The sequence below is a fragment of the Nicotiana tabacum genome, chromosome 8, assembly GCF_000715075.1.
Source record: "Nicotiana tabacum cultivar K326 chromosome 8, ASM71507v2, whole genome shotgun sequence".
Taxonomy (NCBI): Eukaryota; Viridiplantae; Streptophyta; class Magnoliopsida; order Solanales; family Solanaceae; genus Nicotiana; species Nicotiana tabacum.
Genome location: NC_134087.1, coordinates 36,678,391 through 36,692,727, shown reverse-complemented (window position 1 = coordinate 36,692,727; position 14,337 = coordinate 36,678,391).

Here is a 14,337-nt window from a genome sequence, read left to right as displayed (position 1 = left end):
AAAATCCTTTTTTTTCCTTTTTTTTTTTGGGTGTGGAAAAACAGGAAGAAGAAAACTTTCATAAAAGCATTTGTTTAAGAAGAGTGTTGGGATTGATTAAGCAAAAGCTTTTTTTGTTATTATAACAAATATTTTCTAAAACAACAATCTATCTAAATACGTTTTTTTTCCCTTTTCCAAAAAACATTTTCCAATAAAAGCTACTCTAAATTTTTTCTTACTGAGCTGTTCAAACATAATAGGCCATTAAAGTTTCGCGTTTTTGACGCCAATGTATTATTTTGGCTGAAAAGTCAAAACCCTTGCTCCAATTTGTTGTGTTATTTTCAAGAATTGGACAAATGGCATTCTTGCTTAAGAAATTAAAGAGAGTGTTGTATACTTGTTATGCTCTAAGCTTCACTTAAAGGCTATAAATAGGCCTTCAAAATAGCCATCAATCATCAACATTTTCCTTTGCCTTTTTCGTTCCTCTTTGGCTTCTTTTTCTTTCCTCCTTAAACTTTTGTAGTCTGTTTTATTTGTTCCCCTCTTTTAAATAGCTGGATTTGTAATTTAATATTTTGTTGATTCCTGTATCCTCCTAAATAGAGGTAGACTTGTTTAATCTTAGAGAGACATGTCACACTACTGAAATAGTTTCTTAAGACAGTGCCCAGCACGACTCAAGCCAATCCGTGTATTTATTTATATTAATATTGCAGTGTTATTATTGAAATTTTCGCTCTCATTTACTACAAATATAATTTAGTTCTGTGCAAATAACACTGATACTGAAAATACTACCAATACCACCAATATTGGTGCTTCCTCCGCTACCCCAGCCCCAGTTGTACAGCCATATGCCAGGCCATTTCCAGATGTGTCAAATATTAAAATGGGAAAATGCATAAGTACCCCCTGACCTATACCCGGATTTCCAACTACACACTTTTTTTTGCGGGAATCTTATTACTCCTCTAAACTTATTTTAAATGGAATTATTTGCACCATTAACACTAACAACCAAACTCTTGGTAAGTGGTGAGCTACACGCTCCCCCACATGTATTTTTAGTATTTTTTTTATTCTTTCTTCTTTTTCTTATCCTTTTTGTTATTTCTTATTATTCTCTTTTTTTTTGGTTATTTCATTCTCTTTCTTTTTGTTTTGGTCACCGGTGGCATAAAATGGTGGTCGTCGGAATTTCACAAACACTATTTTTTTCGGCGAATTTTTTTTTCCGGAACAAACTTTTATCTCGATCTAAGTGTGTTTTATTTTTTATATATATAATTTTTCTTGAAAGTGTAATTTATGTATGGGAGGAAGAGCAAAAGAAATAAAAACGAATATAAGCTGAGAAAACTTTTTCCAGTTAAAATTTTAATACATCATTTTTTTTCCGGCGTGGGAAGGTTTTCCGATGATGAATTTTTGCCCCCAAATCTTAGTGTATTTTGCTTTGCTTATTAATAGATCTTTTTGAGAGTTTAATTTGTGTGTGAAAAAAAAAATGGAAGAAAAACGGTTAGACAAAGTCGTCGGTGAATGAATATCCGCCGGAATTAGAGAAGAAACGAAAAAAAAAAGTAAAAGAAAAAAGAATAAGAAAAAGGAAAAGGAAAAAAAGTAAGAAAAAATGGTAAAAAATAATCTGAAAATCATTTTTTCTTGCTTCTCACTCTCCTTTAGGAGAGTGAAATACACACACTATGCCACGTCAGCGTTAAGGGTGCAAATAATTCCATTTAAAATAAGTTTAGGGGGGTAATAGAATTTCCGCAAAGAAAAAGTGTGTAGTTGGGAATACGGGTATAGGTCAGGGGGTACTTATGCATTTTCTCTATTAAAATTTTTGCCAATGAAAATTTCAAGCGTTGTCAATAACGTATTTTCTCACTGCTTGATGTCCATGGTGTTGCACATGCACTACTGCATACACAACCTAGTCAAGACGCGGATAATAAAATAGTAAAATCATGGCAACACGTTAACAAGGTATGACGTCATACTACATTGCAAATCATTTCTAATGAACTGCTTGACGTGTATTGCAATTATAAGAAAGCAAAAGCTATTTGGGAAAACTTAATTAAAAAAATCACTGCTGAAGACGCTACAGAAAAAAAAATTGTAGTAGGAAAATTTTATGAGTGGCAGATGAGAGATGATAAAGAGATGAACGTGCAAATCAACGAGTATCAAAAATTGCTAGAAGACTTGAAGGCTGAAGGATTGTCTTTACCAGAAAAGTTTGTTGCTGAAGTGGTAATTGAGAAGCTGCCTAACTCAAGGAGTGGCTACAAAAATAACTTAAAACACAAACAGAAAAATTTCACCATTGAGGAAATTGGGACTCACATCCTAATTGAAGATTCCAACAGAAAAGAATCTTCCAAAAATAGGATGACAACTCTTAAAGAAAACTTAGTGCAAAGCAGCAACAACAACCGCAAAAGGTACGAAAATAAGTCTCAAGGTTACAAGCCTAAAAATTCTAACCTTAAAAAAAAAGGCTCTTGTTTTGCTTGTGGAAAACCAGGCCATCATGCCTCATAGTGCAGGTACAGAGCAGGAAATGACAAAGGAAAAACTAATACTCATAAGGCTAACTTGTAGAAAGTGATATTATTGCAACTGTCATTTCTCAAGTAAACACTGTAGCACATGCAAAAGAATGGGTGGTAGACTCTGGGGCTACTCGGCACATATGTGCAAATCGAGAAGCATTTTCCTCTTATACTCATGTAGAGGATGATAGAGAAGAGGTCTACCTTGGAGACTCAAGTACTACCAAAGTCTTGGGTAAGGGTAAAGTTCTCTCGAAACTCACTTCGGAAATTTTTTTAGCCTTGTTGATGTACTGCATGTTCCTACTTTGAGGGCAAACTTGATCTCTGTATCCTTATTGGGAAGAGCCAGAGTGAAAATGTCATTTGAATCTGATAAGATTATAAAGACCAAAAATAATGTATTTATGGGAAAAGGCTATTGTAACCAATGACTCTTTATACTTAATATTTCTGATGTTACCAATAGAAACGCATCTGCTTATGCTTATATGGTTGAGTCTATTTCTTTATGGCATGCTAGACTAGGACATGTTAATATCGCGTATATAAAAAATGCAGTCACTAGGATTAATATCTGGTTTAGACTCAAAAAATATGGACAAGTGTGAAATATGCGTTAAAGCTAAAAGTACTAGAAAGACTTATTTTTCTGTAAATAGAAAAATTAAATTGGTATCCTTGATTCACACTGATTTAGGCGATTTGAAGCATACTATGGCTAGAGGTGGTAAAACGTATTATGTGACATTTATTGATGATTTTTCTAGATATACTAAATTGTATTTGCTTAGAAATAAAGATGATGCCTTTAATGCTTTATTTCTTATAAGACTGGTGTTGAAAATCAACTTAGTAGAAAACAAGAGAATTAGATTTGATAGAGGTGGAGAATATTTATCTTTAAATGATTTTTGTGAAAAAAATGAAATCATTCATGAAGTAACTCCGCCTTATTCACCCGAGTCAAATAGAGTAGCTGAAAGAAAAAATAGAACATTAAAAGAGATGATGAACTCTATGTTAGTTAGTTCTAATGCTCCTGATAATTATGAGTTGAAGCTATTTTATCTGCATGTCACTTGCAAAATAGAATACCACATAGAAGAACTGGCAAAACTCCATATGAATTGTAGAGGGGTTATAAATCTAACTTGAAATATTTAAAAGTGTGAGGGTACTTTACTAAAGTTCTCTTGCCTGAACCTAACAAGAGAAAAATAGGTTCTACAACTGCCGATGCATGCTTATTGGATATGCCGAACATAGTGTTGCATATAGATTTCTTATTTTAAAAAGTGATGTGCTTGATTGCAATACTATAATTGAAACAAAGAATGCTGAGTTCTTTGAATATATTTATCCATTGTCTGATAAAATCTCTCATAAACCTGTTGAAACAAATAATGAAATTACCTCTAACGAGGAACTAAGAAGGAGCAAAAGGCCTAGGAAAGATATTTTTCTTATGAAAATGATTTTCAATCTTTTTTTGTTGATAATGAACCATCGAGTTATTTTGAAGCAATATCTTCTTTAGAAGTTAATTATTGGAAAGAGGCAATAAAAGTTGAAATCAATTCTATTTTGAAATATAATACATGGATTTTAACTGATTTACCTCTTGGCACAAAGCCTATTGGTTGTCAATGAATTTCAAAATGAAATTTAATCCTGATGGATCTTTAGATAAATATAAAGCTCGATTAGTAACAAAAAAAAATCTCAAAAACAAAATATCGAGTATTTTTATACATTTGCACCGGTGACTAGAATTTCTTCTGTTCGAGTTTTAATTACCTTAGCTTCAATCCATAAGCTTTTTATCTACCAATGGATGTCAAAACTGCTTTTCTAATTGGTAAATTAAAAGAAGAAATTTATATGGTTCAGCCTGAAGGCTGTGTCATTCCTGGACAAGAAAATAAAGCTGGTAAATTAATTAAATCTCTTTATGGCCTTAAACAAGCTCCTTAGCAGAGGTATGAGCAATTTGAACAAGTCTTACTAAGAGACGGTTTTTCCTCAGTTGAGGTGGATAAATGTGGTTATACTAAAGTGGTAGACAATGATTATGTGATAATATGTCTATTTGTTGATGACATGCTTATATTTGGTGTCACACCTCCTTTTTGCGCACCTACCCTGAAAGATAAAATGCGTGAGGGAACTTTTCCAATTTAAGTGACAATATTCGAAATGGGATTGTTTATTTAATTCAGAGTCGCCACTTGGGAAATGTTTGGCTTTTGGTGTCCCAAGTCACCGGTTTATCTTGAATCCCAATTCGAGGAAAATATTCGACTTTCCAAATGAAGTCTGCGAACCAGAAATTCTAAGTAAGGAATTCTGTTGACCCGAGGGAAGGTGTTAGGCACCCCCGAATCCCGTGGTTCTAGCACGGTCGCTTAAATTGTTGTAATGGCTAAATATCTGATTTTTATACATGTTATGACTTGTGTGCTTTTATTAAGTTTAAACCGCTTTTATTATTATTTTTTAATAGAATAGAATTGCAACGTCGTGAAAATGCATCTCGAACCACGTCGCAATCAATGCACCCGTGGTTGTTAATACATTCCGATTCCGTTGAGATTTGGATTTGGGTCACATAAATGCACACCCAAATTTAGGAGATTTGGTATCGCAACTATGCCACGGGAACCGTTCCCATAGCCACGATAATTTATTAATCGCGCCTAAAGCAAACTACGAATATACAATTATTTTTTCTAAACTACTTTGAAATTATTGCAAAGCCGAGAGTTATGGAATTATTGTGGTAAAAGTGATATAGTGTAGATTTTTATTCTTTACCCAGTTTGTATTTGAGCCCGGATCATAATCCTTGCTATGACTTATTAAATCTAAAAGTCCAAAATCTCATTCATCTCACTTTAAATTTAAAAGATCCAATGGCTCTAATATACCATAGTTTCTTTAGCGTAAGGCTCCATTTTTTAGTTTTTATTAGATAACTATAATAATTTTGAACTTAAAGCCATATATTGTTTCATGAAACAAGAAATTAAAATAATTGAACACTAGAAACATAACATCAACTAAGGAATAAAATGCTAACATAAAAATTGTTTTTTTAAAAAAGAACTTCCTTTAAAATAATGACTTATTTACGTTCAAGTCTAACATGGATTTCTCAAATCATATTAATCTAACAACATATGTGAGAAGCTAATTATTTAGTGACTTGAGAAACTAATTCTAATCAAACACACATAAATCAAAACAGAAATAAAAGAAATAATAATGAAACATTTAAACAGATCTAAATCAAAACTGAAACATTCATCTAATGCAAACAAGAATTTAGAGGAAATGAACTTTTGATATGAATATTCTATCAATAGACTGAGAAGACAACCTTCTTCATGAAATGGATACAGCTCAACAATTGTTACTCCAAAACGAAATAAAGCCAAGCAAAACTATACGGACTAGAAGGAGACTCAAACGGAAACCCGGACTAGCGACTTCGACCGGCGATGAAAATCCAAACGCATCTGTTCCGATTTCATTTAGCCGATTTCAGCAGATCTTTTGGCTCATTTTGGGTGGTGTTAGGGGTGGATTTTATGGCTGTTTGCAATAGGTTTTTGCTGCTATTTTAGAGGTCGTTTTGACTAAAAAAACGGAGCTATTTTCAAGCTTGTTTTGATGTGTTTTGAACAGATTTTTGATGGCTGAATTACTGGAGCTTCAAGGCTGGTCTTGATGGTGAAAAGGTCATTATTTTCTGGTTTGAGAAGAAAGAAAGAAGGAGATCCGTTGGGGAGGGGGTGTTCTGCCCGTGTATACCCATGGTATATCGAATGTATATCGAAGGTATACTCTCTCCGCATTTTTGGGAGGGTGAGTGTATTTGGAAAAAAAAATGGGTAGAAGAGAGAGTTGGGGAGCTCCCCTTGCTGCCTATGACCGTGGGTATGTTGAAGAAGCATAATAAATGAGGAAAAGGGGGAGAGGTAAAAGTTGTCTTGTTGTTGGAGTGTAACATGGGTGAGTTGGAAAGGGATAAAGTGAGAGGGGACAAGGAAAAATGGGGGACAAAAGAAGGTGGGATGGGAATATGGGAATAGTGGGATGAGGGACCGGTGTGGGGGCGAGAGAAAGTGAAAGTGAGGTATTGACGAGATAAGTGGGAAAAGTGGGAATAAATTCAAATATGGTCAAAAATTAGGTGTCAACATTTGGTACAAGTTTAAATATTGTGCAAAGTATCAAATTATTTTTGTCTGCTAATTTTGATATGAAAGATCTGGGTGAAGTAAATACAATATTGGGAGTTAAAATTATAAAGAGTGAAGATGGAATAATGTTGTCACAAGAACATTGTGTTGAGAGACTTCTTAAGAAATTTGAAATATTTTAATGTCACATCTGTGAGCACTCCTTTTGATGCTAACTCTTAGTTGAAAAAAATAATGGTAACCCAGTTGCTCAGTCTAAATATGCTCAGATTATTGAGAGTCTGATGCATTTAATGAATTTTACCAGGCCTGATATAGCCTATGTTGTATGTAGACTGAGTAGATATACTCATAATCCCAATAGAGAGCATTGGTCTGCATTAGCTAGACTAATGAAATATTTGAAAGGAACCATGAATTATGGTATCCTATATAGTGGATTTCCTTCTATTTTAGAAGGGTATAGTGATGCAAATGGATCTCTGATTCAGATGAGATAAAATCCACTATGTACTCACCCTTGGTGGTGGTGCAATATCATGGAAATCAGCTAAACAGACGATCATTGCTAGATCAACTATAGAATCAGAGTTTGTAGCTTTGGAGTTAGCTGGTTCTGAGGCTGAGTAGCTAAGAAATTTCTTAGCTAATACTATCCCTTTAATAAAGGATGTATTGCCTCATGTGTCTATACATTGTGATTGCCAACCGGTATTAGCTATAGCAAAGAATAAATCTTATAATTGTAAAAGTAGACACATAAAATTGAGACATGATATCATAAAGCAGTTGCTGAGAGATAGAATAATTTTCATTGATTATGTAAAGTGAGAAATTAATTTGGCCGATCCTCTGACTAAACCAGGGAAGAAAATTAATTATTCAAACCTCAAAAGAGATGGGGTTAAGGCCGACATGTTGCCAATAGAGATGGTCACCCAACCTATATGATTAGAGATCTCATGAAGTAGGTTCATATGGGTAATAACAAGTCGATATTGGCACTGAAGCAATAAAAGATAGTGCTTAACTGCTACTAATTGAGAGGATGAGTTATAAATCTTAATGAAATTCATAGTCCTTATGGATGGTGTATTTAAAAGCAGTATACACTTGATGAATTCACCTATATGAGAGTAGAGTGGGGCCGCTCCTATGAGATTTTGACCTAGTCTCTAGAGCTCTCATGAATAACCAGGAACGCACATGGCCTAGTGGCACAAAACCACGCTGAACAGCAAAATTATGAGGGTCGAAATGTGATGATAAAATCTCTGACTTACAATAAGAATTAGTGGTTCATAGAAATATTATATTTCAGCAGTAATTCTGTAAGTTAAGTTCTATTGGTCTAAGTTTGGTTCATAGTCCAAAAGACATCAAACCTATTGCATTTGGACCATATAAATCCTCTTTGTATGAATTTTTGAAAATATGTGTGTCACACCTCATTTTTACCCGCGCCGCAAGGGCGCAGAGGGAGTTTTTCCAATTAAAGGACAATCGAAATGGGATTTGTTTATTTAGTTCAGAGTCGCCACTTGGAAGATTTATGGTGTCCCAAGTCACCGATTTAATACCGAATCGAGGAAAAGAATGACTCTGTTAACAATCCGCGAACCAGAAATCCGGATAAGGAATTCTGTTAACCTGGGAGAAGGTGTTAGGCATTCCCAAGTTCCGTGGTTCTAGCACGGTCGCTCCACTGTCATATTTGGCTTAAATATCTGGTTTTTATACGATTATGAACTTATGTGCAAATTTTAACTTTTAGCCGCTTTTATTATTATTATTATTATTATTAATTTTTTTTTAAGAATGTGAACATCGTTTAAAACATGTCTTTGGATTGCGTCACATGAAATGCACCCGCAATCCGGAACACATTTTATTCAATGTTTTGGGATTTGGATTTGGGTCGCATGAAATGCACACCCGAGTTTAAGAAGGTAAGATTATTAGAATGCGTGCCTAAAACGACTAGCACGTGGTTATTTTTGGAAAAAGCCGTGAATTTCGCTAAGCGGCCGATCCCGAGTTCTAAGTAATTAATACATACATTTGTGAGGGCCCCGCAATCTATACGTTTTACTAGGCGAGGCTCATCTCATTTATTTTTTAAATGGACAATCCTAAAATGACTACATTTTTCTATTAAAATTAGTCTCTAAAATAAAGAAAGAAAATCCTAATTAATTAGGAGCTTTCAAAAAATTAAGAAAACGTAACATACTAATCGCTAGATTAAGACAAATATTAATGGAAGGAAATTTTACTAAAAAAAAGAAAATTCGAAATTGTAAATAAAATAAGAAATTCGACAACTAATATTCAAAAGGAATCAAATATAGCTAGATTGAAGCTTGCATTGTTATATAAAAAAAACTATTGGAATTAATTATTCACAACCATTTGAAACTAGATTTAACCATAATTACTAAAGCTTATTAGAAAGTTTATTAAACTTAAACATTATCTAGTCTTGTTTGGCCTTAACTAAATTTAACTACCCATTCATGATTAACCTACTGTTGACCATATTAAAACCTTCATAGCTAGTGAATTAACCCGTTTTGCCAAGCTGATTCACTAAAGACCAACTTATGTTATTTTCCTCTTATTCCAATTATTAAACAGTAATACATGAAATAGGCTAAATACAATCAGTAAAAGAAACGAAGAAAAAGCGAAATTAAAACTTCAAAGTTCTATTCTTCATATGTATTCATGCTTTCACATTTTCAGCTTACAATATCGACAAGGTTACAGCCATGTACCTGGTATTGAATACAAGAGAAGAGGAAGATGAGAATCAGCAGCAGTAGTAACAATACAGTACAACAACAACAATCTAGCAACAGTAATTGCCCAGGAACAGAGTTTGCAAACCGGTGGAGCAGTAACCCAAAAACCAACCAGACTTAGGAAAACCAAGCAAAGACACGAAAACCTCAATAACTTTCACAGACATGACAGAATGAACCCAAAAAGACAGAAGAGGCTCTGGGATAATTCTGATTTTTGTTCTTTTAAGATTCGAAGTCGAACACTCTCAAGATTAAAAGTCTTTTTTATCTCTTTTTTGGTTCTGAAATTTCTATTTCCAAATTCAGTCCTTTTTTTTTCTTTTTTTTCTCTCTTCTAAGTGTCAAATGAGTCCTCTTATATCCAAAGCAAGACTCCCTTTTTTCTTTTTACCCCCTTCTTTTTTACTTTAAACTATTCTTACTACCCCTTTTACCTTTTTTTTTTTTTTACTTTTTCCCCAATATTCTTCTACTATGTATAACTTTTTAACTTTTTATTATTACCTATACTATTTTTGATTTTTACTTAAGTAAAAGTAGTCAACACGGACCCCATGGTTCTCCTTTTTGAGTGGTCAAAGAAGACCTCATCATTAACCCCCTCTTTTTACTTTACATCATTATGCCTTGTCCCCCACTACCATATGTCTTGTCCCCCACTATAATATTTTAATATTATTAATGCTTAGTGGATAGAGCACTTAAAATTAAATAAATCTGCAATTGATTAATTCCCGTATTACCCCTAAAACTATTGTTACTGCCCAGATTCAAAATCTGTTCAAACTTCAAACATTATCTAAAAACTAAAATCAAATTAACAGCTACAACCAATTTACCTGATCAATTAACCAAAAAATAGCAGCTATAACCAATCCTTAATCAAATTCAATCAACAAATTCAAACTAAACGATGAACAACAAAGAAACAACCGGAATTATTTTGACTGAACAATATTTTTAAACAACATCCTATTTTCAAATTCAACAACAATAACAAACAAACATATTCAATTTTTTTAAATTCAAATTAAGCTTAAACGGAACAAATAAACAGATTCAAATCACTAAACTAAATAACCAATTGATCCTCAAACTAGATCTAACAATATTACAGTCAAGACGAAGGATTCAAGTTATCAAACCGACATATTTCCATATTAAAACTAAATCCTTTTAAATGAATAAAAACAAACTGAAGAAATAATTAATTGAACTTCAACTTAAATTTAACGACATTATAATTAAACTAACAGTTTCTTTATTAAAAATAAACAATAACAAATGAAACAAATTGAAGAAATAATCACAAACGATAAACACGAACAAAAACAAGAATCAAACATCTACTGATTTCAGATCCGAGAATATCAAAACAAAATACGGACAGAAATGAAACTTAAACCCACTAACCGGATCGGAACGACGACGAACTCGAACGAAAGCAAATCTGCCCGGAAACAACTATCGCACCAAAATAACTTGACGCCGAAGACGACCACGAACAGACGATCGAAGAAGATGGTCGTTTGATGTCGTTTGAGGACGAAGCAGTGGCGGCGAGGAGGCGGTGAAGCAGTAGCAGCTGCTACTGCTGAACATGCTCGACGGAGGGCAGCTTTGGTGGTCGTCCATGGCTGGACGTAGCAGAAGGCAGCAGAAGCGACGCTGCAGCTCGTCCATGGCTGGACGTAGCAGGAGCAGCAGTGGCGATGCTACAGAAACTGGATGAAGCAGCAGCGGCAACGCGGGCAGCCATGGTCATGCGTCGTGAATCTGGTCGAGCTGTTGGTCGTTTGGGACGAGGAGGTGGAGCAGCAGCGACGATGAAGAAGAAAAATAGCCGTGGCTGGGGTGACAGTGTAGTTGGGCTGTTGGTCTACGGGATCGGAGAAGACGACGATGGAGATGAAACCGGTTGTTTGGACGAGCTGTTGGACGTGACAGTGGTGAAGCAGCAGCGGTAGGGTGCTGGTTCGAAGGCAGTCGCGGGGGAGGCAACCATAGTTGCCGGAGGTGAAGCTCGTTTTGGACTGGTTCGCTGCGTGCCGAAGAAGATGATGAAGCAGCGGCAGCAGCAGGTAGTGACGATGGAGAAGACGACGCAGCAGGGGTAGGCAGCCATGGTTGCCGGAGGTAATGGTAACGATGAGGAGGCAACCATGGCTGCTAGGGTTTGGAGGGATTTGGAGAAGAAGAAGAGGGAGGGGGCGGGTAGGTTCTTAGGTTTTTTGGGTTTGTTTTTTTGTGAAATGAAAGATAGGGAGATAGGGGTGTTGGGTTTTTTGGGTTATGGACTGGGTCGACCCGGTTTGAAATGGACCGGGTCGTAAAAGATGGTTGGGTATCTTTGGGCTTGTGACTTAAAATTGAAGAAAAGGCTCAATCCGATCTCTTCTATTTTTGTCCTTTTCTATTTATTCAATTTTCTAAATAATAAAGCTAAAAATGCTAAGATTAAATTATAAAACCCAAAATTATCTGGAAATACTAATTAACTCTTAATAACAATTAACACACAATTAAATAGCGATTAACGATAAAATCACACAATTTGGACATTAAATGCTAAAAATGCAACGTACATTATTTTTATGATTTTTTCATTTTGTAAAACAAACTTAATTAAATATCAAATGCAGATGCGACATATTTTTATATTTTTTATTAATTTAACTCATTAACATGCACAGGCAAAAATACAAATAATTATCAAAAATGGCAAAAATTGCACACAATGGAAAATTATTTTATTTTGAATTTTTTGGGAGTAATTCTCATATAGGGCAAAAATCACGTGCTCACAGCTGCCCCTCTTTGTCCGGAAGCACGAAGGGTTTTCGCGCAAAGATAAAGTGAGCGGATACGAGCGATTTTTTGCCCGTTGGAATACTCCGTGTGAAGCATTTTTTGAAAGATTTGACCGAACCTTTGCTTCAGAGGTTTCCTACATATCCTGGGCTAAACAGGAATCAGGTCAATGTAGTTCGGGAAGTCTTGGTAGCTGGGACTACCATGGGACTACAATTTTGATGTTACTACTGCTGCATGCTGTTACTACTACTTACCGATCTCCTTATTACACCGTGCTAAAAATAAAAATCAAGAAGCTAGGCTAGACTATGGATTACAAGATCCCATCTATCTTCCATTTGTTCTTGATGCCTTGCTTTCTCGTCGGCTTGCGTCTATTCCGATGCTTCTTTCTTCCGAGAATTGACGGGGATGACACCGGCCTCTTGCTTTCCTGAACACCAGTTTGCATCATTTTGTTCTATCCGCTTGAGGATGCGGCTTCCTGCATTATGCTGTGGATCTTTTGTTGTAACCTTCTGCCTTTCGGTGGGTTACGGATTTCAAGACCTGAAATGTAAAGACTGAAAAATATTCCCTCGTTATACAGGTGGGCGCCTAATGCTAAGACATGAAAGTATTCCCTTGTTATACAGGTGGGCGCCTAATGCTAAAGACATGAAAAGTATTCCCTTGTTACACTGGTGGGCGCCTAATTGCTAAAGAAAAGAAAAGTATTCCTTTGTTATACAGGTGGGCGCCTAATTGCTAAAGACATGAAAAGTATTCCCTTGTTATACAGGTGGGCGCCTAATTGCTAAAGACATGAAATATATTCCCTTGTTATACAGGTGGGTGCCTAATTGGTAAAGACATGAAAAGTATTTCCTTGTTATACAGGTGAGCGCCTAATGGTAAAGACATAAAATGTATTCCCTTGTTATACAGGTGGGCGCCTAATTGGTGAAGACATGAAATGTATTCCCTTGTTATACAGGTGGGCGCCTAATGCTAAAGACATGAAAAGTATTCCTTTGTTATACAGGTGGGCGCCTAATTGGTAAAGACATGAAATGTATTCCCTTGTTATACACGTGGGTGCATAATGCTAAAGACATGAAATGTATTCCCTTGTTATACAGGTGGGTGCCTAATGCTAAAGATATGAAAATTATTCCCTTGTTATACAGGTGGGCGCCTAATTGGTAAAGACATGAAATGTATTCCCTTGTTATATAGGTGGGCGCCTAATTGGTAAAGACATGAAATGTATTCCCTTGTTATACAGGTGGGCGTCTAATGCTAAAGATATAAAATGTATTCCCTTGTTATACAGGTGGGCGCCTAATTGGTAAAGACATAAAATGTATTCCCTTGTTATACAGGTGGGCGCCTAATGCTAAAGACATGAAATGTATTCCCTTGTTATACAGGTGGGCGCCTAATTGGTAAAGACATGAAATGTATTCCCTTGTTATACAGGTGGACGCCTAATGCTAAAGACATGAAATGTATTCCCTTGTTATACAGGTGAGCGCCTAATTGGTAAAGACATGAAATATATTCCCTTGTTATACAAGTGGGCGACTAATTGGTAAAGACATGAAATGTATTTCCTTGTTATACAGATGGGCGCCTAATACTAAACACATGAAATGTATTCCCTTGCTATACAGGTGGGCGCCTAATTGGTAAAGACATGAAATGTATTCCCTTGTTATACAGGTGGGCGCCTAATTGGTAAAGACATGAAATGTATTCCCTTGTTATACAGGTGGGCGCCTAATGCTAAAGACATGAAATGTATTCCCTTGTTATACAGGTGGGCGACTAATTGGTAAAGACATGAAATGTATTCCCTTGTTATAGAGATGGGCGCCTAATGCTAAAGACATGAAAAGTATTCCCTTGTTATACAGGTGGGCGCCTAATTGGTAAAGACATGAAAAGTATTCCCTTGTTATACAGGTGAGCGCC